General features: G+C 36.1%; 1 long non-coding RNA gene across 1 annotated transcript; it reads left to right on the forward strand.

Moving 5' to 3' along the window:
* Window positions 1–5835: 5835 nt before the first annotated feature.
* On the forward strand, window positions 5836–10551 carry LOC120113067. Its single transcript, XR_005514896.1, has 2 exons — window positions 5836–6273; window positions 9833–10551. It is a non-coding gene; the product is annotated as an uncharacterized LOC120113067 (long non-coding RNA).
* The last annotated feature ends 3178 nt before the right edge of the window (window positions 10552–13729 follow it).

A 13729-nucleotide genomic window follows, 5' to 3' on the forward strand; every position in this document is an offset into this window, starting at 1 on the left:
AGGAAACTTGATAGATTTTTGATATATTTTCAGAGATACGTCCTTAGCAAAGGTCCAATACCACTAGATATTGAGTTTGACATTCAGGTTAGTTAAAATTTGCTTGTCAAGTAGTTATTTATTTTTCTATCATCCAATAGTGGTCATCCTATTTCCAGTAAGTTGCTTTGAGCCTCCTAGCATGTAAGGTTATTTTAGAATTGTCAATGCACTTGTCATACCTTATAGTTACAATTATTTTGTGTATGCAATGTGATGCAGCAAAGGGTACAACCAATAGGTACTATGACCAGCTAGACCATGCCAAGCGTTGGAGGAGTCAGCTGAAAGTTTTCCAGTTTCATACTTGTCAGCTAGCTAAAGTCGAGAAACAAAATATGGAATTTTATAACCCTCTGCCTGTGCCACATATGCCAATCAAAAGGAAGAGGAAGTAAACTGGAGCAAAGAGGTTGCACCCAATGAAGACGTCGGTGTTGAGCAACATGGCATGATGAGCTTTTCTCCTTAATTGCCTGAATAGAAGCTGTAGGAAGCACACCTTGTTCTACATAGGTTGTGATTTTTTATATCATGAAATATATTTATGACCATTTTGTAGATGAGAATATTGCCTATTTACATTGAGTTTGTAATCATTTTTTCCAAGCTTTACACAGCAAGAAATAAACAAATTATGCACTTCACAACCAATATTAAGCATTGCATTGATGTGATTTTCTATGGTCCTTTTGATTGTTCATTTGTAAATTAATTCAATAAACTACAGTTTCACTTTTTAGGAGATGTTTAGTTTCCACGAAGACTCATTCTTGAAAAAAAAAAATACTAAGCCATCCCGTGGGAACGAGATCAGGCCCAACTCCTCGCCCTTCATCCACTCGTATCCGCCCAACCAGCCATATAAACCCAACTAAATCGACACCAAGAGTCTCATTTGTAAACTAAATATAAGCTACTTTGGAATGTACCACTTTTCATGGTTAACCAAACATATAAAAACAACTTTCTCGGGCATCATGTTCTTGTTATTTATTTAACAATTCTATTAGTCTGTCATCTTAAAAGATCTTTTTCTCCATGCTCGGCGGGGAACCTCGGTAACTTCTTGAATGGGAAGGTAGCTTGTTTGAGAATATAGGTGATGTACCGATGAGCTTCCGATAACGAAAGAAAAGGCTGGCAGCGACCCACCCGCTTGAATGTAATTCATAATCATGATATTTTGTGATTTTGCAATGTATGCTTTTATCTGAAATGAAGTTTGGCTGCATGTTGTAAATTCAGAAAAATGACAAGATCATGCAACTGAGAGTTTATTTGAGTAGTATCATTCAAGCTCACAACCCCTTCCTTCATACACTTTCCTTCTTAGCTCTCTCTCTCTCTCTCTCTCCCCTTCACAATCCAGACATCCTAAAACAACCTTTTTAGTTTATTTTATTTGAAACAAGTAAGAGAAATGGAACGAGAATGTATATATACGTGAAAACCTTCAATTTAGCATTACTATTCCTGTCAATCAATTATGCAATCTTGAGATATTTTGCTAGTGCAGTAATTCTAGGATAGCTCTAACAATCATAGTTTGGCTAAAAAGATTCAGAGTTATAGGATGATCACAGATTAGCAAGATCCTGTGATTTAGCAAGAGATTTTGCATACTTGAATAGAAGCTGCAGGAAACACCACCTAGTCCTACATAGGCTGGTGATTTCTTATGTCATGAAATATATATACGACAATTTTGAAGGTGAAAATATTGACGATTTATGTTGAGCTTGTAATTGTTTTCTCCAGAAGATAGAAGCAGTTTTACACTAAGAGAAATAAAGAAATTGTGCTTCACGACCAGCATTAAGCTTTGCATTGATGTGATTTTCTATGGTTCTTTTGGATTGTTTATTTGTAAATTGATTCAATAAATCACAATTTCAGTTTTTAGGGGAGGTTTTGAAAGGACAGGAGCGAAACCGTTGAAAGCACTAAAAGTTTCCATGAAAAGGAAACCAATGAAAAGCTATTTTTTTCAGGAACTAGAGTTTTGAGTCAAGTCTGCCGTACCGATCGGTACGGATCGGCACGAGCCGGTATGTTCCGTACCGGTACCGGATGGGCCGGTACGTACCGACTCGGTTCCGGCCCGTACCGACCGGTATCGGCCCATGCCGACCTCAATTTTTTTTTGGCTTTTGGCCTAAACCAGCTGAACCGGTACAGTATCGATTCGGTTCGGTATGGTACTGGTACCGTACCGGTACCGGTGCCCACCGGTACGTCGGTACGGTTGGTACAACAAACCTTTTGTTATAATTGTGCTTAACCTTTTGATATATTTTCTGTAAATCAGCAACCTGACAAGCTTAATAGTATCAAAAATAAGGTGTGCACTTCGTTGATCTCTTTCTTCAACAATATATTCAGTTTTTTTTCACAGTTTAACTTCTCAGTTCTTGAATTACTATTTAAGATGCATTTGTGTATGCAAGAATGTAGGATTTAATATGCATTTCTAGCAAACTACACATCACCATGGAAATTCTTCTTGTGGTTCAAGGGGATACGGAAAATCCATCACCGATCACACTATTCTTTAGATTAAGGATGGTCCTGAACTTTTTCCTTTCAAAACACATTTATGTGTAGTGGAAAGGGATGGATTGTGTCTTGCTAACCACAGTTATGGGAGCATAATGACACGGAGAAGAAGTTTCCTAATGTTATGGTGGTTTATAAATCTCAATTAATGAGAGCAATATAATGTGAAATGGGCTAGATTCATCTGGTGGGAAAGGAGTTTCATCATGGCACGTAATCCCTTATGCTAGGTGCTTGAGCTTATCATTTAATTCCTCCATGATATTCATCAAGATCTCAACATCTCCTGTCAATGTTCGCTACAAATTCTAAAAATTCTTGCCAAGGATTGTTTAGATAATCAATCTATCTATTAACAAAAGTTCACTTTGATACTAAATTGATGAAGGGAAAGGATTCAGGCTTTGTCATCTGTTGAGATTTTGCTACCCAAATTTGTTATAGGTATTACATTAGGGTGAAGGAGCAATAGTTGTGAAGGGAGAAGTAATTTAAACCTATGTAGTGCAACCTTGGATGACAATCTACAATAGAAACATTATCCAATATAACTATTTATGTTGTTGAGAAAGAAACAACAAATCAGGAATGATATCAGCTAGTATGTTCCAATCTTTGTCCAAAAGGTGCAATCCTTGGCCCAAATAAAAGCAAAGACAGTGAAGCATTGAGATCTAAAATGAAAAGAGTAAGCTTGATTTTTTAAAAAATATATATATACTACAAAGCAATACAATTACAACATTTTTCTGCCTCTTTATAGCGCAAGACAACACCATTAGGGTAAAGTAGGCTTCATACGAGAAAGAGCACCCTTTCATTATAACTGTGACCTAACTAGAAAAGTTTGTAAGGATCATAATGAAATATTTCTCTAATGGAAGCTATTCATTGCAAGTGCAGCAATATCGATACCAGGTATGATACCAGTATCGGTTCGAGATGTGATGATATACACTCCGTATCGAAACAATCCTTTAACCATTTTTCTTAGTTTTCATCTCAATACCTAGGCACAGATCACTAATACGTAGCCGACCTAGGTGTTGGGTTCGAGGTATGACAAATATTTAAATATAATACTTTATTTTAATAAATAGTTTAAAGCAACCAATTTATTTAGCAAACTACCTAGATCACAGTTCACTTCAAACTTATTTTAAATGGTGTTGGCCTTAGGACGTTTTGTTGCCCCCTTCTTTACTATGGTTATTGGGCACCCAAATCAATAGATCCAAGGGCTTGGTGATCAATTAGGAAGTCATAAGCTACTGTAATCATAAAAATCAGGGTTGGGCTGCTCAGTGACTTAGTATTTGGTTTGTTGTTATATTGCCAAGCTTTGTGTTTCTAGTTTTGGGTACTTTTACAGTAGTTTGGCACTCGAAATATTATAGCATTCCATCTCATACTCTTAAGCATACTAAAGCCAGATTGAAATGGACAATATCAAAAAATTAGGAAGTATAATAGTTTACACTGGATCCCATAAAAATCATTAACTGACAAATTCTAATCAACTGTTATGTTGTTTTTACAAGACAACTGCTTCTTTATATGGTTGTTCATTAATGCAGTGAGTCACGAGTGTTGAGGCACAAAGTTTGAGGTTTTTTCTTTTTCTTTTTTCTTTTTGATCTAAGGTGTTTTATGTGACTTGAAACGGCATTATTCCCTCTACAGGGTTTTTCTAGGGTAATATCATGCTCATTTCAATAAACATAAATTGTATAATCACAAATTCCTTTGCAAATTATCCAAGTCTTTGTTTGTTCTTTTCGGAAAACACTTGTTCAAATTTAGGTCTGTATCTGGCCATTGTGGAGGGTTCTAATAATTCCATTTTGCTAAAAAAACCAGTTAAACTTAACAATAAATTGCAATTAAACTAGATTCAAAAAACCAACTCTTTCCCATGACTATTAATAGCTTGCATAAGGGCTCCCCAACACATTCACATGCACATTGAAGGGGAGAGGGGGAGGTGTGTGCTATGACAAGGTAGGCCATGAATTTAAAGTTTAAAAAGCATCTATCCTATTCCATTTAGATAATTTTTGAGAGAGAGAGAGGAGAGACATGGGAAAGTATTGCAAAGAGAGATGTCAAGAGAAGGCTGGTCATGAGGTTTTAGTTTAGAGAGCTCGATCTGAATTTCATTTTCATAATTTGAATCTCTATTTAGATGTTTTCGCTATCACTTTTAATCTTTTATTTTTAGAAATATTTTTTATTTTTTTAAAATATAAATATGTATTGTATAATCGATTATTATAAACATAAATATAACTATGGAAGCAAAGATAATTGGGGGTAGTAGTGGAGGTTTTAGAAGAGTCAACATGATCACACACTTGCAAGGACACATGTTTGGTGAAGTTAGTTTTCTGTACAGCTGTAATAGAAGGCACACACACTTACCTCATGTTATTCTTTTAATGTACAACATAGAGTTAGCTTTTTTAATTGTAAATAAATACACAGATGTAACTGAAAAAGAGCAGAATAAACCATTCTTTCATTTCCTTCCAACTTCGTGGCATTTCCTCTGCTCCTTCTCTATTCTCTGCTTGCGTTTCTTGGGGTGTTGATTGCAATGGAGCTGAAACTTTTCTTTTAACAAGAGGCAATAAAGAATATGATGATGTTGGTAGCGAGGTTGGTGGTACTATGGTAGAGATAGTGATGATAGTGCATAGTGGTGTTATGGAGGCGATGGGGGGTGGCGATAGTGTGATGATAATGGTGATAGCAAATATCAAGATGTGGTGGAAGCGATGACACTAGTAAACAATAACGATGGAGGTAGTAGAGGTGCTATTGATGTAGTGGAGGCAATAATAATAGCAGCGATGGTGATAAACATGGCGATTGCTACGACTGAAGCAATATTAGTGGTGATAGTAAAAAAATATTATTTTTTTTATTTTTTAGAAATAAATATATATATTTTTTGAAATAATAAAATAATTTTAAAAGTAAAAGAAAATAAACTAATGCAAACAAATATCCTTCATTGTTGATGATTTTTCATGGGTCTTGGAAACATTTATTGTTGTCATGGTATATTGGTATTCATTAAAATATAATTTTTATATAAAAAATTCCAGGTTTTTATGCAAAATTCACAAAGTCAAGAAAACATAGACGAGAACTATTTCGGACCGGCTAGCCGCTAAACCCTACAACGGTCCAACTTTAAACCCTCCCCTCAACTCCTTCCCCCCTCCCTCTCTCTCTCTCTCTCTCTCTCTCAATGGCATCTCTTCTCCAAAAGCTCCTCAAAAGACTTCCCCCCAACCCTCCCCTTCGAATCCTCGCATCCTTTGCCAACCCCCAGCTCGCAAATCCCCCGCTCCATCCATCCCTTCTCCACGACCCACTCCCCCGAACCAATCCGAGCCCGAACCCTTCTTCCTTCCCTTCTCTTCCCGATGGCTTCCGCCAATCCCTCCAATTTTACCCCGGCTTCCCCCATTGTTTTGATTTGAATCCGGTCCCGATCCGGATTCGATCGATGCGATGAGGAGAGTGACAGCGATCCAGGGGTTGGTGAGGAGGGATGCGATCGCACGGTGTGGGCCGACAGTGTGAAGAAGAAAAGGAAGAGGAAGATGAACAAGCACAAGTACAAGAAGCTGCGGAAGAGACTTCGGCGCAAGAAATCTTGATCTGGTTGGAGCCCATGCTGTCATCGTTTTTTATTTCCTATTAAATGTTTTAATTTGGTCTAAATTTATAATCTTTTTGATAATTTATCGGCATACGAAAGCTGAGGAAGGTAGTAAGGCTCCAGAAGTCTTGATGTGGTTAGAGCCCATGGCGTCTTTGTTTTCACTTATTTTTGGAATAAATAATTTGGTCCAAGTTTGGATTTTTCTGTTAGATTATATGACATAAAAGGCTAAAGTTTCGATTTTGGGTCATTTTTGTCTTAGATATTTGATGCACCTTGTTAACGATGAGAATCTTATATGTCTGCATCCTCCTTATTGCCAAACTTTTGAAATAGATAACATATTGACCTACAATATTTAACCAAATCCTTTGAATATATCAAATATAACGCATGGGAAGTTCTACTTAATCTTCACCATTCTATTTTTATCATATCCATCTTAATCATTTATTACAGTCATGCAGCCAATATTTTCAAAACAACAGAAGTGAGCATTTTTTAAACTTTTCTCTCCATCTTATGAGTACTTTGGAATATTTATTGGCCTTTGATTTTGTTGAGGGCCTTGAATAATTCTTTGTTCCTACTAAAAGTGCAAGCTTATCCACTGCTTTACATTTAAGAATATATCTGCAAAACTGTGCAAAAAAAAAAAATCATCTAGAAATGTCTTACAGTATGAAACCTTTGCATACTGAAGATAGTTTAATGAATGACAAGTATATTATGATTGAGGTTTAGGGCTGACTTTTGTGTATGCCTCTTGTTTCACATTTTTCATTTTTGGCTTGTTGTTTTCCTCATTGATATCAATGTCGCATTCCAGCATACACTTCTTTTTCTACAGCACCCTACAACATCCCGAGATTACCACACCGTAGGTTTTTGTATGTGAAAGGCCATATACTCTCTTTTTGCATAAATTTTCCCTCTTTTATCAGTTCCTTATATGTGGAACTAGCCTTAATAAGTGACCATCCTGAGAATAAGGGAAATTGTTTTGTTATTTATTTTTGTTTTTTATGGTCTTCTTTACATTATCATCTTCCATACTTTTATTTTAATTTATTTTTAATGTTTTAATGATTAGACAGCTTAGAAATTATTGCTATACTAGTCACCTATCATTGGGTGTTTCTGTAGTTTAAATTCGCAGTCAATAACCTAATTAACCAAACTAACTGGGTTTCTCACAAAATATCATATAATTCTATATCATTTGAACCTAATGTGATATAGAACAGTTCATGGGAAAGGAGAAGTTCAAGGTTTCGGGCTTTAGAATTCTAGAACTAAACCTATAGTTGGCTGGACTTTCTATTCAGATCTGGGTTTTGAGAAAAGGTGAACTACAAGCAAGGTTTCCTAGTCGAAAATATGCAATAGTGTTTTACAATTTTACATGTTTCTGGATGTAAGGATGGAATAGATGCTTGAGGAAAAAGATAGTTGGTGAGAAAGAAAGAAGGAAAAGAGTGAAGATCTGGACTCACATTGGGGTGTTGCTCCATGATTGAGCCTCACACTTGTGAGAAGGAAAGATAATGGAGAAAGAGAATATATGGTTACCTGGAACTCATTGGAGGGCCCAGCATGTGACTTTGTATTATAGAAAGCAGAACTCAAATGACAAATGGCTCTTCTACCAAAGAAAAAAGGGCTTCTAACATTAAACAAGACTACATTATTATCATTATATTAAATTCCCTAAGGGGGCTTGACTGTTCATAAATGACCTAAAAATGGCTTATGACCAAAATGCCTCTCCACTTATAATCGAATTACAAGTTAGTCACTATTTCATGCCCATATAACTCATGGACCTAGTAAACATAAATATAAAATAGCCTCTGCTATGTGCAGGAGTGCATGATCTAATGATTAAGCAAAATAGTACAAAATAATAGAAAAACAACATGAATTCAAGTACTCTCTCAAACAGTAAAGCCAGGACCACTAACTCTCAGGTCTATTAATTAGCTAATACTTGATTGCCTCAACCAAATTACTTGATCCTTGACTCTCTTGGTCCACAGGTTCCTACAAAATCAACTTAGTGACTGCATCATGCATGCTTGCTATCCTGGATTATCTAATGTTCAAGATCTTCCTAATGTTCTCTTCCTTATGAAATATGATAATAAATTCCTCAACATATCCTTTTGAAGCTCCAAGTTCTTCTCTAGTGGCTGCCTATACACCTTTCACTGTGCTATTTCTTCTTGTTGAAATCAATGTCCTTTGACACACTGTAACTAAGGATCTTAAAAGATAATATTCTTCAATATTGAAGAGAATATGCATCAGAAAGTAAGCACTTCTTTTGTGTAAGCATTGTTTACCTCTAAATTTGTAGCTTCTTTATCCACAAGTGCACTTCATGAGCAACTTATTCTTCAATCCTGGGGCTATCATATGCAGCTACTTCAGTTTGCGGTGGATACTGTGGCATGTCATCCTTGACTATCTAAACACAAAGGATGATGATAGGATCATAAATAGCTTTTTCGATATTCTATCTTCAATATTTTTGAGAGAATTCTGATCTTCAATATCATTCTGGATATCTTGTTTGTTGGCAAAACTTTGGGGAGCTTTTTTCAGCTCCTCTTTCAATTCTTATGCTACAATGCACTCTTTGCTAGACTCTTAGTTTTGCATTATGAGAATCCATTGGAAGTTGTAGATGATGCCATCTTCTTTAGCATGCTATTTTCACATGTTTGACTAGGCTCTTGGGTAGTAGGTGCTTCAATGCTTTAGATATAATGTGCATCTGAGAGTCTTTGGCTTGAAGAGGTTGTGACCTATTGCACTTTGACCTTGATCTATATTGATTGGTGTCTTGCATAGTGTCAAATAATACATCAAGCTGATTGCTATCATTGTCCACAATTAATTACATTTTCTTGGTGTCGAAAGACTGTCCCTTTGATACCATGACTATCCTTCATGAGTGCATAGAGTGTTAACATAACTCTGATGCCAAAAAATGATCTTGTTTCGCCTAGGAGAAAGGGGTAATTTAAGGTTTTGGCTTCAGGATGCGAGGACTGAAATTATCGTTGACGGTAGTTTCTAATTTAATATGCATTTTCAATAAAGGTTAGCTACGAGTGGCGTCTCTTCAGGGGAAAAATGCAAGGGATATTGGGGTTTTACCAATGATTTGAGGATCTGAGGTTATCTAAAAAGAAAGAAAAAGTGCACCAAAATTATAAATGAGATTAAATGGGAGAGGGAGAAAGGTATAAGGCCTGGCCTCACTCTGTTGGTCTTCACCTAGAGCTGGGAACGCTACCAGTGCATGATACACTAGTGCTGTTTGGGATAAATAACTATAGTCCTATTCAATTTCTTGTTCTGCAATTAATTTTACATAGTGAACTCAGAATTTATAATTTGCATTTGTTCTTGTAAACCTCATAGGCTGATTGATATTCATCAGATATTCGGTACTAGTAATCTGCTATATGATCTTCAGCTGGTTTTCAAGATCAGAACATGCAACTAACACATAACTGAACCTTATAAATATAATTTTTTGCTTTGCAGGAAAGTGCTGCACGTCTTGAGGAATATAAGAAATCAATTGATGGGAAACTTGCTCTCCGTCATAGTAATCTGAATCCTGAAAGGCCTGGTAACTATGTAGCGAAGCATGTCATCTTCATAATTTTTCTGTTGTTTTTTGACTGTATTCTGCTAGAAAGTTAGGGATTCAAGTTTAGGATTAGTTACTACTATTTCATGATTGTGTTAGATGTCAAAAAGTTACATGAGCCCTATTACCTTGACATTTAATAAAACTAAAACAAAATGATCGATGGACATCCAGACATCAGAATTTGCCCCTCCGCAAATGCAAGTGACATACCCAATAACATTTTTAGATGAGGAGATGCAATATTTCATCACAAGTGATGGCATGCAAAAAATTGATAGGTATTTGGACTATATTATTTTTTTTTCCAATTCTGGTTGGGATACCCCAAAATTATGAAGGGAATTGATCCTACTGGTCCTCACCTCATCAGCTGATAAGCAAACCATTCTTTGTGTTGTTACAAATTTTATTATTGATGCTGTCAGATGTCCCTATGCAAGAAAATATGGAGTTTTGGATTCACACAAAAATTAAGGTTTTCTTTTTGCATTCTAGTGAAATTGGTCTTCTTATGTGTGAAGTATGGAATTAAAAATCTGATACAAGATCCCTTGTCCATGTGCCTGAGTCCTGCACCCCCCCTCCAACCCACAAAAAAAAAAAGAAAAATCCAGCATCAGTTGGCTACATACAATATATCCTGTTAGCAGTTTCAACCAAGACTCTGGTGTTGGCATGATATGCTTATGATGGTGGAATATAGTATGTCCACTTGGAATGCGCTGGTATGGAAAGTTATGCTAGCTTGCAGATTCACAACATGCATGCTTGGATAGGCTACTTTATTCATTTTGTTTTAAATAGATCAATTATATTGCTTTGTACTAGTGCTTAGACATGTTTTAGACAAATAAATATAGTCTTAATTAGTCCGTAGAAATTGAGAATCATTAATCATCTCACATATCTATACATACTGGGATTTAACATTTGCATTGCATGATTTGTCAAAGCTAACATTTGTGAACAGTTGTATACACCTATTACAATACAAATAAGCTCAAATCTATGATATAACAATATGAGTATATGCAACTATTTTTACACGTTAATAGCAGACTTTTAGTGTTGTAAAAATATTGTCAGTACTATGGGAAGTTCATATTACTAATGGTACTAAGGAAAGCTTATATACCATGTCATACCAATTTATAATCTTTGGTCAAACTACATGCCGACTTTTATTGCTATTATGTTCAATTGTCGATCACAGTTTCAAATCCTATCAGAAAAGGTAGTTATGAAGTGATTCAGATCATTTTGCAAAGATACTAAAAAGTTGTTTAGATTGGGTATGGGTTAAAACAGGAAAATTCAGCATAAGGCTATACTGCTATATACTAGCATGTACTGATGCGTATTGAAACAACACAAACTGATGCAAAGTCAATATGCATTTATACAGGTCAGCACACTTGATAGAGGTGTGCACCCTTGTACCAGGTGGATAAACTGTCAGCACATATATGTTGTTGATATTGCATGAAAGGGAAGGTGCTCTGAATGTTTATTACATCAATGTATGGCTGCAAAATCAGATTGAAAAAGCAATTATATAGTGATTGACATTTCATCAGCCACAACTCGCAAACATTTGCGGTTGGAGAGAATTTTGAGAACTTGCTAGAAGACTTTCCGGTCTGTAGATAAATTAGTGGATATTCTTTGGACTTTCCAGGTATTGGGTTATGGTGTTTACAAATGGTTACCTAATTTTGCTGTCCTTAGGTACTGTTCATCTTTGGAATGATTTTTTTCTTTTTTGGGGTCTCGGATAGCCTCCTCATTTAACTCTCGTTCTTTTCTGGATACTAGACTACTCAATTACTTTGTACACTGAGTGGTTGATGAAAGGTTTCAGAAACTATTGCCCCTTGGCTGGGCCCATCAAATTTATGTTACAGGAATTCTCTGTTTCCTTCAAAAAATTCAGTGAAAAATAGAAAAAATATTAGAGATGGAAACATGCCAAGGGGAAAAGTTGTATTATTTGGAATGATGGAAGCATGCCAAGGGGAAAAAGTTGTATTATTTGGAATGATTGAATGTACGATTCCAATGTTTTTAGACAGAAAGTCTTGAACTGACAATATTTAAGGATAAGGTTATATCTAAACCAGCAAAAAATGCTAAATAATTGTGTCACACATCACTTTGCAGTCTATGTTATTCGACTGCTTGATAATGATCTAAAACTACAGAGATGTAATGATGTATAATTGTTGACTTGATGTTAGGGATGGCAACGGGTTGGATAGGCAATTACCTGTACTTGCCCTGTACTTGCCTCGAGGCCGGGTGGGTAGAGTTAGAAGGGGCAGATTGGAGGATTAGGTTGGGTAAAGCTGTAAAAATCAATATTTTTTGCATACAAATCATTTTTTTTGCCTCGTTAGGGGATTTCTGAAGAGTGATATATATCTGGGTCGGGCACGGGGCGGGTTTTGCCATTACTCATACCCGCCTTGGATCCATAGCGGGTCGGGTAGAGGCTAGAGTAAAAATATACGGCTTAGAAAAGAAATGATTTTTAAGGGGGGCTTAACTTAGTTTGGTTGGGCTTTAAAAACCATTTCACCCCGATTCTATCTTCTACTGTTAGAAAAGTGCTAGAGTTAGACATCAAGGATAGGCAAGGGAGAGAGTGCAGGCATCTTGCAACCCAACAGAGAGCAAAACTTGTTTGCAAGGTTTGCCATCTTTGGTAGCGGATCTCGTACCGTTGCCATCATGGTATAGTGACAGTATCTTGGTAAGGGGTAGGTTCAGCTTACTAATATTCAATACACCTCTCATACCGCGTACCGGTAGGTATACACCAGTATTGACCCCTACGGCATACCATACTTGGTTGAGTGATTAACTTAGCTAGTCTTCGCCTTTGACCTGACCAGGAGAGAATATACGGTCAAGCCAAGCCACCCTTCCTCACTTGCCCGAATGGAATACATATTTCCATCATCTAGTTGAGAAGGGAAAAGGCCCGACATGGAACTAGATCGTGAGTCTTCTAAACAATTACATTATGGAGAAGTCCATTCTCATCATAATCGATCCATATCCTACCATAATGTCTGGAGTACTAGGCTTGCTTAAGTTTCCAATCTAGCTTACTATGCTATGTGCGAAGGAATTTCTCTAAGATCGCACAAGCTAGCTAGAGGTGAAATTTGGAAATGGCTATGAACAACAGACATTTTCGCATATATGTTTTACCTCTCCATTTGCTACCCATGTCCCTTCATCCCCATCCTCATCCTTGTCCAAATCTTTTGCCTTCTTGTGCCACCATCCTTTGTTCTCTTTGCTTTTCTCTTCTACTCAGCATAGGCACTATGTGGAACCCTAGTTGCTCACAAAATGTGGCCATTTTTTAAAACTCTTGGTTCCATTTTGGAAGTTATGCGTAAAACAAACTATATGTAGTAATAGAAGTTTCATCTTCTTTTCCATTTTATTCTATTTTTTTTTGTTAATTTGTATTTATAATTGATTAAGTAGTATTTTCTTCATTAACTTCTATAATTTTTAGATTTAGGAGGAAATGTATGTGTATATTATTTATCTAGATCTACTTATGAACAATACGTGGTGAATAGTTAATAAGACTTGGTAAATTCAAGAAATTACTTGATTGAGTGATCCACATGGATGATCTAACGAATGATGATTGAAGGATATTGATTTTTAGATTTTGCTGATTGGGATATGCTAACAAATTCTAACTTTGGCTTAGTTATAACCTGAGGTATCAATTTTTTTTAAAAAATAATTGAATATGTTTG

The sequence above is a fragment of the Phoenix dactylifera genome, chromosome 14 (assembly GCF_009389715.1).
Source record: "Phoenix dactylifera cultivar Barhee BC4 chromosome 14, palm_55x_up_171113_PBpolish2nd_filt_p, whole genome shotgun sequence".
Classification (NCBI taxonomy): domain Eukaryota; kingdom Viridiplantae; phylum Streptophyta; class Magnoliopsida; order Arecales; family Arecaceae; genus Phoenix; species Phoenix dactylifera.